Consider the following 13,901-nt stretch of genomic DNA (forward strand, 5'->3'; position numbering starts at 1 on the left):
CTCCATCATGTTTTTTTTATTATATTAACATTCAAATCAGTAGAATTTGGAAACAAAGAACAGACTGTCCTCTGTAATGTGGAGATGTCCTGCTCAATCAGATGAGGGTTGAATAGAACAGAGAATGACCTCCCCTGAGCAAAAAGGAATTCTTTAGCACAGTGGAATTAAGTCTAAAATTCCAATCTAAAAGCCCACCTTGCAGATTTGGGATGACAAGCAATCATATAAGCTTATTTCCTAATATCAATTCCACTCTTTCTTTCCATTATGTCTATCAATCTCTCTTTTATTTATTTATTTTTATTTTTAATCTTATATGTATGAATGTTTTGCCTTCCTATATGTCTATTTACCACATGTATTAAGTGCACTCTGAGACCATAAAAGGACATCAGATACCCTGGGGCAGGAGTCACGTTAGGATACATGTGTCAGTTATTGAACCCCAGATCCCTGGATAAGTAGCCAGTGCTCTTGACTGCTGAGTTCTCTCTCGAGCTCCCATCTGGAGATTCTTACCTAACTAAGACATGAAAAGCTGATACAGAAAGAAAGTGTTCCTGTGGGCAACTGAACTGTGAAGGGAAAGCCAAAAACTTGAAATCAAAACCATGAAAAACACTAGCAGGTTACATATGCTGTAATTATACATACATAATAGATACACTGAAATTAACTGCAGCAGCCTAATTTGAATAGGCATCCTAATTAATGTAAGCTCAAATTTTATAAAACCAGTTTCTTCAGCTCCTATGTTACCAAACTGATATCTAGCTGCACAAATCTCATTTTCTAAGGATCTGGCCACTGAACAACCTCTGCTCTTAAAACTTAAGCATTAAACAAATAAAAGACAAGAACCTACACATTATAAATACAATCCCATCTCTTCTTTTGAAACACTGAGTCCTTTGATATGTTCTCCTTAGTTACCACAAGTTAGTGAATCTAGCTTTGTGTGACTACAGGTACACTTTGTTGATCTCTAGCCTATGGTCTTCAACAAAACCTACAGGCAAACGAAAATTTCGTGAGGCAGCGTCTTACATAATAAACACTTGGTATCTTGAGCTGTGTATGCAAAGAACAATCTGAAACATGGACGCAAGAGCAGGGGAGTCAGGTGTGGTGACAGAAAACAAGAGGAAAATGAGTGACAGTCGGGGTAGACTGTTCCATGTAGCTATTGCCGAGGGCCCTAAACTCTACCTTAAAATATGCCTTGGGGAACTGCCTAGACAAGAAATGGATTAAGATGCTTAATGAAGATTAAACACATACGTTATTGAAATGTGTGTGTATCTTTTGAAGAAAGTCCTAAAGTGGAAAAGTACCAAAAAGGACCTGGTTGAGATAGGAAATTGAATGAATAAAAAAATAAAAAAAAATCTGCCATACCTACTGGTGAAGTAAAAGCTGGCTCAGGGTGTGACATGGAACACATCATATATATATAACATTACATTTAAAAGTAGCACTTACTGGGGACTTACTATGATCCTCTACTATGATAGTACCTGACTTATATAATTAAGAGCAATTAAAAGGATCATTTTTTCAAAAAAAGGGAGGGGGGGTTAGTTAAACTTCCCCAAGTCACACAGTGGGGGTGGGGTGGATTCCAGACTTGAAGTTCTCTCCTCCTCACCTATGAACTAGAGAGACAGGCATGGGTTGGCCTATGTATATGACAAAGGTTCCTGGGAGATGAGTTCTTCCAGAAATGTTCCCCTTTCAGACCTCTGGGTTTTTTTTTTTTTTCCATCCAATACCTGCCTTTCAGACCTGAGGATTCAAACACAAGTACAGGGTCATTACTTTTCAAAGATTTTATGTCCCTTCTGAAAGGAAAAAGAGTTAACAGAATGTGATGTAGATCTAACTTGAGGTTGCTGGGCTATCTCACTCTTTATAAGGATCCTGAGGGAGTGAGATTTAAAGTTCTACGCTCAGGCTCCAACCAGTGCAGAAAAGACTCTTCTACTGGATGTCTGTGGAAGAGTCTCCTTCTGGCTGCCTCTGAATCAAGATGTAGAACTCTCAGCTCCTTCTCCAGCACCATGTCTACCTGCAGACTTTCACGCTTCCTGCCATGATGGTGATGGACTGAACCTCTGAAACTGTGAGCCAGCCCCAATGAAATGTTTTCTTTATAAAAGTTGCCTTGGTCATGGTGTCCCCTAACAGCAATGAAACCCTAACTAGGACAATGACAAAGAAAAATGTGAAAAAGCCAAACACCAAACAAAGGTGTTACAGAGTCATGGGCTGGAATTTGGTGGCTCTGAGCTACATTTTCATAGATGGGTGGGTGATCTTCCCTAATTCATACAGTCTCTTCAGTGAAGGATTGTGATTAAGGAAAGTAATCTCAAAATTCCTGCCACACTTCAAATATGCTGTACTATTAATATCACTATCAAGCCTTTGAGGACTCCTGGAGGCCCAAAATAGCAACTCAGGACACTCTGTGGAAGTTTCACTCTGGCCTACATGAGAGGCAGGGCCCCTCCCTATGCCTATACCTGTTCTTTGCCCAAACATGGCATTTCTCAATCTAATCTCTTATACTCTGCTCCGACCAACTATGGATCTTCCCCACCACCACCAAAAAAAAAAAAAAAAAAAAAAAAAAAAAACACTGCTCCCAGAGACAGAATTTTCCACCACAGGAAACATTCAAAGGCTCTCTAAATGGAAGTCAGACCCAATATGAGGAACAGCTGCTGCATGAGTCATCAAGAGAACTCTGCCTCTGGACTGGCTCCTTCTTTCCAGAGCTAGTGATCATTCTCACCTGGCCGTGCTTTTATGAGAATTAGATACAATAATTTTTGGTCAACACGTAACACAGTATTCAGTGTGCTCTCCATAAACACTCATCACATTACAACAGGAGCCGGTAAAAACTTTGATTCATAGCGAGGAGGGAAAGGAATACAAATGGACATGAAAGCCACAGCAAGAAAAGATCTGTGTACATAGCCAGCCTCCTGTCTCAGCCCCCTGAGTGTCACTCACTTGGTAATTATTATTCTGAAAGCTTGGAATTTGAAAACAGGACTTGTTGAGGGCACGAGAGATGGCTGAGCAGTTAAGAGCACTGGCTGCTCTTCCAGAGGACCCAGGTTCAATTACTGTCTCCTACACATCAACTCACGACTATTATTCTAGTTCCAGAGAGTCTAATGTTCTTTTCTGACCTCTGTGGGCAATAACCGTACATGTAGTATACAGTACACACAAAGTGTAAAATAATTTTTAAATGAACTTGCAAGTTCTCTATCTCTCTTCTGGATGTCACTTCTCCTTTCTTTCCTCCCAACTCTTTTCCTGACTCCCTCCTCCTTACCATCCGAACACCAGGTTGGATGAATGGGAAATGGAACACAGCACAAAGAGTGGTGGAGATTGGATTTCGATGGGACAAAGAGGAAGGGAAAGTGGAGATGGAAGAGCAGGCCGGCTTCCAACGCTGTCCCAGGCAAATGCAGTTGCCTTTCAGAAGATGGAAAGTTAAAGAGAGAGGCAGTGACCGCTGCTACAACTTAGCTACACAAATTGTGACCCTGGGAGAGTGTTTATCGTTCTGTTCCCATTACCTGGAAGGGCTTCTGCATTTGGGAAGCCTAGTCAGCCGCCACGTGGCTCCAGGCTGTTCCTTCTGTGAGAGGCCACCAAAACTGGGACTCTCAAGCAAATGGCCACTATAGTGAGACTGTCTTTCCCAGCAAACAGGGTCTCCAGGGACAAATAATCATAAAAGCACTGCCCTATTCCCAGCCATGTTTATGTTGGCTGGATTGAGCAGGGTACTCGTTTAGGTAGCCAGTCCCCTTGAGAGCCATAGCACGAGTTTGCCTTAGGATAGAAAAGCTCACATCTCTCCATGATATCATGTAACCCTCATCTCTGGGCTGTATTGTTTATCCTAGCTGGGCTTAATTAGAAATGGGAGAACATAATGTGTTTATTACTGGAAATAGAGCTTTCCCTGGATGCATTTACTATTGGTAGAGGAGAAGATTTAGACTTAACGTACATTCACAACCAGATTTTACCAGCTTCCTACCACACATTAGGAATTCTCTCTAACAATGATCACCACCAATTTATGCAGCTCATGTATAGTTCATACTAATTATACATAAGAATGTGCTTCATTACATCTTAAAACATGTATAATATACTTTGTCTACATCTTTAATGTCATTTAAAGATAAATATTCAGAAATTTCTTATACATCACCCCACAGCCAGAAATATAAAGTGTGAAAATTTTATCACCTTGCTATCATATATTTGAAATTCTTTCTGACAGTAATCACCAATTCTTGTAGCTCATACATAGTTCATATGCAGTATTCATTTCTCATCCTTTCTTTCTAAAAATAGGGTATACTAAATATATTGAAGAATGTGTTTTATTACATTTTAAAGCATATATAATATACATTGTATACATATTTAATGTCATTCAAAAATCCTTTATACTGCACCCTATGGCCTGAAATGTGAAAGTTATGAACACGGAGACCGTAACATGATAGTCCATAATGAGCTTTTAAAAGTTCAACCACATCAAGAAAAGAGAATGCAGTTTGGAGGGTGGAAAGACATTTGTGAACAGGTCATAAGGGGATATTTAAGCCGAGACCAGATTAAAGTTAGGTTAGGAAAAGCGAATGGAGAAAAGCAGAGGGGCACTACGGAGACATGAAATAATGATATTCTGACACTGAGAGCCCTCATAGCCAGAGCATAGGTTCTACCCAGAAGGCAAAGCTGACAAACTACAAGTATCAATCTGTCAATCTGTCAATCTGTCCATCTGTTCCAGTGACCAGTGATGAACCACAGCAAGACTGAAGCAGAGAAAAGAAAGAACTAATATATATGTATACACACACACACACACACACACACACACACACACACACAGTGGGATTGCTCACTCATTAGACAAGAATACAAGGGGATAGTTTTCCCTCTTGGATCCTACTAAACAGTACCATCAAGTACTGGTAAGCAGTCTCTGCCGGAGTATCCACTGAATCGCCATGGGCCACTCATAGTACATCATCAAAGGAGAAGCCAGGAGAAAGCAGTGGATACAGGATACAAGACCTTAGTAAGAGTGAATTAAAGAGACTGAAGCCTGATCAGAACTGGTTCCCACAGCGGTGGCTGAAATAAGAAAGAAAATCACAGAGATTTTTAAGTAGCTTAAAAATAAGTTAGGAACCTGCCTCTAGAGGCTTTGCAGGTGTGATGCTGTACTACATGTGCACCAGTAGGTGGCAGACAGGAAAGATGCTCCACCTGCCTTCAGCATTCTGCTCTCTGGTCATCTAAATTACTAGTAGCCTAACACTCCAAAAGGTGAGCCCAAGACAACTACCAGTCTGGTACCATACAGGCTTGCAGGAGGTTAAGGGGAAACCATACCCACGATGACCCACCCTTACCTGGTGTCATAATGCCCAGGTGGAGACTTGGCACTCCTGAGACTACTCCTGAAATGACCCCAGACACTCAGAGGTCACAGGTGCCACTAAGAGGAGCAAGGAAGTGATGGAAAAAAATGGAAGAGAAAGAGAAGCAGAAGGATATTGGCACAGCGAGGAGAGGCAGAACTGGAGGCTCAAGGGTGGTGAGGACCAGCCTGGTGTGAGTAGTTAAGAGATGCCACCTGGGACAATAGTGGGGTCATGGCCTGTGCTGCCATCAGAGGTCATGTCTAAGTCCATCCTTGCAGCAGCAGAGGTCGGTTACCACCAATGGCCAGACAAATGCCCCTGGTCTAGGGATAGGTTGATGTCTAAGGACTGTGACCCCACTTCTAGCCAACTGCGGTACTCTGGAGAGAGAGTCCCTGCACACTGCAGGAGTTGTGGTTGAGCTTCTGCCCAGAGGATATGAGCATGGGAGAGCCTGCCCTGCCTTTTCTCTTCTGTACAGTGACACAGACAAGGGAGAGAAATCCCTGCCCTTCCATTAGCCTTCCTTTCCTGCAGTAGGCAGGAGATCTGGTTCCATGGGATCATGAGAACAGGACAGCTGTCACTGCCCCTCAGCTGCTACAGCACTCAGGAGAGCAGGCCCTGCACTTCACCTGAGCAGCACAGTAGACCTGGCCCTGAAAGCGAGGATGAAGATGAGCCAACCCCAAGGGTATGACAGTGGGAAAACTGGCTCTGTCCCTGGCTGGCCTATGGGCCAACCAGGACAGGGCAAGAAAGCTTGCCTTGCGGGTGTGGGAGCAGGAGATCTGGTAAGCTGACCAAATCAGACACCTATCAAGCCAAAATCCAGGGCCTTGAACTGCCCCATCCCAACATCTACCCATCAAAGAACTTCTGATGTTCATGAAGGGGCCAGTCCTACAGATCGAAAACTGCAGCATCTCCATGAGACAGGGAAACAACAGGATATTCCAGAGGACGCCGCAAGAGATACCAGTAGAGATTGTATAGCAGAAGGTCTTATACCAAACCAACAACTCATGACGATGAGCATTTGCAGGCAAGGAAACGTGAACTAAAGGTATGCTGTGGGACACTACAGCTGCCACAATGAGATTTCTTTTTCTCCGTTCCGGGGAGATTACAAGGGTGGAGGAGGGCTATGAAGAAAAGTGGAGATGAATGGGGTTGGGGTACATAATGTGAAATTCACAAAGAACAGAAGAAATGTTAAAAAAAAAGAAATAAATCAGGAGATAAGTCTGACAAAACAGTATATTTCAGACTTATTGAGAAATAACTGACAAGTGCTGTGTCTGTATAGTGCTAATCCATGTTCTTACATATGTATCTATTGTGAAATGGTTGACAAAAGCCAATCAATATGCCTGTCATCTTAACATTGCCATTTTGTGGTGAGGACACTTAAAGTCTATTCTCCAACAATTTCAAATCTAAAATACACTATAATTAACTATTGTCACTGTCAGTTCTTTCTTTTTCCCATTTCATTGAAAATAGATTTGTTTCTCATACACTATATCCTGATCACAATTTCCCCTCCTACTCCTCTCAGATCTCCCTGCAACCCCAATCCTGTTCTATCCCATTGGGATCTACTCCCTTTCTGTCTATTTAGAAAACAAAAAGATCCTAAGATATAACAAAATTCCAAATGTTTCAGTTTTACCAAATAAAGACTTAAGAGCCCAGTGCTATGGTAAAAGCCTACTAGCTACAAGAGGCAAAGACAGCACCCACCTGACCTTCCTACTCTACCAATATTCCATAAGGAAAGAGTTCCTTCTCCTTCTCTACTGTCTTATATATCCTTCAACTCAAAAGACTCTCCTTTCTCTTTCCTGGGTTTTCTTATGTTCACTCCCTATCATCTGAATTACTTGCTCTGGCTCTTGATCTATAGTTAACTTTATTTAATCCAATTTACAGAAAGCTCTTGGGTTAAAGGTATGTAATAGGGTTAAGCCACACCATTACTTGTTTACAATAAACAGAAGGCTCTTTGGTTAAAGGTGTGTGGTAGGGATGTGCCACACAACAATGAGAAAGTGTTTTTCAGTACACAATTTCAGGTTTACAATATAAACAAATATCTTGGAACATGGCCCATATTAGAGACTTTACTGGTCCTACATAACCTAAATCTTTTATAATTTCAAAAACTGATCTCTACCTTCAGTACCTTGGATGACTTGCTATTTTGTTGTCAATTTCATCCACTCATATGAGTTTAATACTTTTATATTACACATGTAAGGTAATTTAGTAGCTGTGTTTCTACGTCTTTATTTCTCTTAGCATTATATTTGATGTTCACCCATGCTGTTGCCAATGGCTACATTTTCTCACTTTGAGGCTGAAAAATATTCAAGAGAGAGAGAAAATTACATATAATCTACTTACCTATGGATGAACACAAATAATGTCATGGCTATTGGGAATAACCCTATAAAAATCATAGCCATACAGATAACTCTTCATGAATGGAATTAATAATATCCCTTTGACATATAGATATAGATATCTCCAGTAGCAGGATTGATAGTTCATGCAATAGTTCTATTTTTAATTTCTGGAGAAAATGCTATACCATTTTTCTAAAAAGATTGCACTATTTTTCATTTTTTACATTTGCACCAATATATACAATAATCCAGTTGTCTCTGAATCCTTATTGACATTTGACATTTATTATAGAGGATTTTAATCCTGCAACATGGCTGCTCTGATCATATTCAACAACTGTCTAAGTCTGTGTGATCTGGCTGGAATGCGTACATGCCACACACCTTTAAGCCCACTGGCTGCAGTACAGATATGCCCTCACTATATATACATCTTTAATTCCAAACAATGACCTCTAATTGAGGGTCAGTCAAAGTGAAAATTCAGAAAAAGATTTGACAAGATAGGATATTCCTGACTCTCACAAGAACAAGGAAAGAGATGCTATTTTAGAGGAGCTCAGTTCAGTCAATTGAGAGTAAATTTTCATCAGTTCAGTTGAATGCAGAGCTACACCATTAAGTGAAATTTAGTTTAGTTCTGTACATTCAGTGTAGTTCAGTTTGTGGAATTCAGACACTGCTTTGAAAAACAGAGCAATTCAATGAGAAACCAGTTATATCAGTCAGCTTGGAGAGGAGTTTGAATCAGAACAGCTGATTTGAAACAACTTCCAGAGTTCAGAAAGAGCTGATAAGGGTGAGTTTTTTCAGCAGTAAGCCTCTGAGATGACAATTCTACCAGGCGAATAAAAGTTACATTTACAGCCTTGGCAACTTATCTTTTTACTATTTCTATAATAACTAACAAATATAAGGTGTCATTTCATTGTAGGTTAAATTTCCCTAATGATTAGTGATACTAAGTATCTTCTCATTGTAAGGAAAAGATGATGTCCCAGGTTTCAGCACCAATGTTAGTAGAAGGATGAAGAGAGTGGGGGGCATATGGCCCATGGAGGTGCAGCAAGGCCTGGGGGCAAGGGAGATGCCTCTGGGGGGTCCATGTTGGGAATTCCTACCCCCTGAGGGACCAGCCACACAATGGTATAGTACAGAATAGAGTTTATTCAGGTCATGGGAGAGTTAAGAGGGTAGTAGAGGTAGAGTGGGGTTGATAGAGAAGTAGAGGCCGGCCATGAGCACATGGAGGGAGGCTGGAGGGAAGGGGAAGAGAAGGGATAGGGGTGGAAGAGCAAGAGAGCCAGGAGGCAAGGAAGGGGAGGGGTCAAGCAGCCCCTTTTATAGTGTCAGATTATTGGGGTGAAGCATACTTGGCTACTGCCAGGTAATTGAGGGGTGGGGTTTACAGAATCCCAACACTCATATACTCATTGTCCATCTGTAGATAGTCTTCTGGGAAATGTCTATTCAAGACTCTTATCCATTCTTTTAACTTTTTTTTTTTTGTTATTGTTTGTGAGGATTAAAAGTTTAGGGACTGAGTGAGCCCAATAGTCCTTTATGAAGTTGTGTATAGCCTCATGTGATTTACAAGAGACCTTAGGATAAAGCTGACATAGAGTTCTCTAACAACTGGGAGAGACTGGGAAGGTTCATACATAATCTGTAAGAGAGAAAGGCATTTCAATATAAGTCTTACTGTCTTGTTAGTCATGCTTTTTTGCATTGTCCAAATTTTGTCATTATTCCACTTGTTTGATTGGTTAGGTCAGTCCTAAGGTTGCTGTGTCAACAGAAGCACTTAAGAGAGTCAAAAATCTCACCCATAGTCCTTTTAGAATGAGAGCTAAGAACTTGGCACAATCTGGGCTGTTTAGAAAGATGTCCACAGCTACTTCTTCCAATGCTTTCCCAGACCCCTTTACACTGGGTTTGGCCACCACTGGGCTCCAAATGCATTGTTCCTTATGCCTACTCTATGAAAATTCAGAAAAATCCTAAAGGACTCATCCTGTGCCCTAGCCCAGAAGATGCTTCAGGAATTCAATCAGAAGGATTTCAAAATCTAGTGGGCCACAGATGCTACTAGTCTCTGATGACAACTTGAGTTTGATGGGTTGCTGTGAAGTCTGTGATCCTAAATTCCCTTCCTCTGAATTTCAAAGGCAGCTCCAACTTTCCTACACCTGGAGGACCTGAATGAAATGTACCTCTGTGACTCTGATCTTCCCTGGAGACAGACGCTGCTGCTATAACTCTCCACGCAAGGAGGTAAAATCTCGGTCACTCCACTGAAGACAGAACAGCCTGGAACCATAGCCAGGGTGAGTACCCATGCCACAGAATGTTTTTTTCTTCATTTCCCACATTTGTGGCTGCTTTATCTCAACCTCAGAAGGTGGTCTGAGTCTGAGTGGGACATGTACCAGGACAAGAAACAGTGAAAATAGTAATAATCAATAGGTAGACTGATTAAACAAAGTCCTGGAGTTTATGTCTCAGATGTGAATTGGAAACTCACACTGTAGTTCTAGTATTATCTAAAGAGAGGAATCAGATGAGAAGTGTGTCCAACTTTCCTCCCATCGGGGCACTTATCCATCCTCTCGGCTGTCCTTGTCAGCACTGGCAATTTCCCATAGACATTGCTGCTTGTAGTCTTCCAGCTGAATGGCCCCAGCATGCCTAGAATTTGGTGGGACTCTAGTCCAAGTAAGGGAAAAGAGCTAGGCAGTCTCAGCTCCTGTCACGTTGCTCATTTTCAATATTGTCCTCTCATTTCTCCGACTCTTAGGGGGCTTCTGAACTGTATTTGCAGAACTTACTGCTTTGTAGAACTTACTGCAAGGGAAGATGGTGTACCTAAGATAGAGACTGAAATTTTTCCTCTGAGACCACGCTGGTATCAATCTCTAATGCTAACTTTTTAGTTCTCTTAAGTCTGGTGATGCTTCAGAAACGAAGCCATCTGTACCAGTTTCCTACTCGCTTCTGTTTTTACCATAAATTAACTTTTCATGATCCTTTTACTTCTTTCTTCCTCTTCTGTCATTGTGATGACCTCATAGTATTAGAGAACGTGAGATGAATATTTTACATAAATATTACATATAAATCTTTTTTATTTATAACTATAGAACATGATTTTCATATGCATATAATGAAAGTCCATAAATACCTCAGATTTGAGGAGAGAGACCATGGATATTGGCAAATCTGCAGCCAATTGCATAATTACCAACTGACAGATACTCTGTACCCACCAATTATTTTGGAATCAAATATTTAAACTATTTACCTATAAAAAACATGACTGCATTGTTATAATCATATCAGAATAGAGCATCACCACAAAAATGTACTAACATTGATTTACATTTCCCTAAGATTGCTTTTAAAAACACAAACTAGTTTTCTCTCTTGCTGGGCTTCGTTTTCTCAAAAAAAAAAAAAAAAAAAAAAAAAAATCTTAATGCAACTCACATATGCTACTTACCGGATTACATTGAATATTTTTCCTTAATCCTGTATGCTTTACAAATGGAATTAAAGAAATGACACCTATCCTTTTTCTGTTTTCTTATCATTTATTTGTGGGAGAATTTTTGACCTTTTGACCTGTCACTTTGCATATCCTTAATTGGAATTTTTCAGTGTCTACTGGTGTGTCAACCAGACTGGTTTCCTACTCTTTGCTTTATTTTCTTTAAACTGGTAATTAACTATAAATCAGAATTAATATTTTTGCAAAATATCATTTTCTTTCAATGTATTGGCCTGACAGTCTCCCTTCATTTCACTGTCTGAACAAACAAGAAACTCCCTAGTTGCATTGCTTTGTTTTGATTTGCTTTTGTCTTCATCAATTCCTATATTAATTTAAAGTTGCTTTTTTTAATTGAACAACTTTATTTTTTAAAACAACGATAAATGTACAGATTTGAAGCATTTTTGCATAAAAGTATATGAATAAATTTTTGTCAGTACTTGATTTTTTTAAAGGTTTGATAGTATACATTAAAATCTTACTAGTTACAATGAGCATAAAGTACATGTAAAACAAGATGTAACCTGTAATAGTCAAAGTTTTCTTGGTGTGTAAAGATTAAGCATAATGGTTTTTCATTTTCTTTTTTTTTTTTTTTTTTTTTGGCCTTTGTTTTTTTTTTGAACTTCATATAGTCTGTGAGTTGTTTCTGGGGTGTTCAGAGATATCTGGGGTTAGTATCCAATTATCAGTGACTGCATATTGTGTCTGTTCTTTTGTGAATGGATTATCTCTCTCAGGATGATATTCTCTAGATGTATCCATTTTCTTAAGAATTTCATAAACTCATTGTTTCTGATAGCTGAGTAGTACTCCATTGTGTAAATATACCACAATTTTTGTATCCATTCACCTACTGAAGGACATCTGGGTTCTTTCCAGCTTCTGACTATTATAAATAAGGCTGCTATGAACATTGTGGTGCATGTGCCTTTGTTGTATGTTGGAGCATATTTGGGGTATATACTCAGAAGTGGAACTACTGGGTCTTCAGGTATGTCCAATTTTCTGAGGTACCACCAGACTGATTTTCAGAGTGTTTGTACCAGTTTACAACCCCACCAACAGTGGAAAAGTGTTCCTCTTTTTCTGCATCCTCGCCAGCAACTGCTGTTATCTGAGTTTTTGATCTTGGCCATTTTGATTGGTGTAAGGTGGAATCTTAGTGTTGTTTTGTTTTCCATTTCCCTTTTGACAATGGATGTCAAGCATTTCCTTAGGTGCTTATTAGCCACTCCATATTCTTCAGTTGAGATTTCTTTGTTAAGCTCTGTACCCCATTTTTAATAGGGTTGTTTGATTCTCTGATGTCTAACTTCTTGAGTTCTTTGTGTATATTGGATATTAGACCTCTATCAGATGTAGGATTGGTAAAAATCTTTTCACAATCTGTTGGCTGCCGTTTTGTTTTCTTGACGGTGTCCTTAGCCTTACAAAAACTTTGTAGTCTCATTAAGTCCCATTTATTTATTCTTGATCTTAGAGCACAAGCCATTGGTGTTCTGTTCAGGAAACTTTCCCCTGTACCTATCTGTTCTAAGGTTTTCCCTACTTTCTATTCTAATAGTTTCAGTGCACCTGGTTTTATGTGGAGATCTTTAATCCACTTGCACTTGAGCTTTGTAAATAAAGATAAGAAAGTATCTATTTTCACTATTCTGCATGCTGAGCCCAAGTTGAACCAACACCATTTGTTGAAGAGGTTGTTCTTTTTCCATTGAATGTATTCAGCTCCTTAGACAAAAATCAAGTAACCATACATGTGAGAGTTCATTTCTGTATTTTCTATTCTGTTCCATTGATCTACCTGCCTATCTCTGTACCAGTACCATGTGATTTTTAACACAATTACTTTGTAATATAGCTTGAGGTCAAGAATGGTTATTCCCACAGAAATTTTCTTGTTCTTTAGAAGATTTCAATATTCTACATTTTTTATTATTCCAGATGAATTTGAAAATTGTTTGTTGCAAAACTATGAAGAATTGAGTTGGAATTTTGATGCAGATTACATTGAATCTGTAGATTGCTTTTGGTAAGATGGCCATTTTTACAGTGTTGAACCTTCCAATCCATGAGCATGGGAGATCTTTCCATCTTCAGGGATCTTCTTCAATTTCCTTTTTCAGAGATTTGAAGTTCTTGTCATAAATGTCTTTCACTTGCTTAGTTAGGGTCACACCAAGGTATTTCATAGTGTTTGTGACTATTGTGAAGGGTATCCTTTCCCTAATTTTTTTTCTCAACGTATGTCCTTTGAGTAGAGGAAGGCTACTGATTTGTTTGAATTAATTTTATATCCAGCCACTTTGCTGAACTTGTTTATCAGCTGGAAAAGTTCTCTGGTGAATTTTTTGTGATCACTTACTTATACTATTATGTCATCTGCAAATAGTGATAATTTTACTTCTTCCTTTCCAATTTGTATCTCTTTGATTTTCTTTTGCTGTCCAATTG

This window comes from Micromys minutus, assembly GCF_963924665.1.
Source record: "Micromys minutus genome assembly, chromosome: 2".
Taxonomy (NCBI): Eukaryota; Metazoa; Chordata; class Mammalia; order Rodentia; family Muridae; genus Micromys; species Micromys minutus.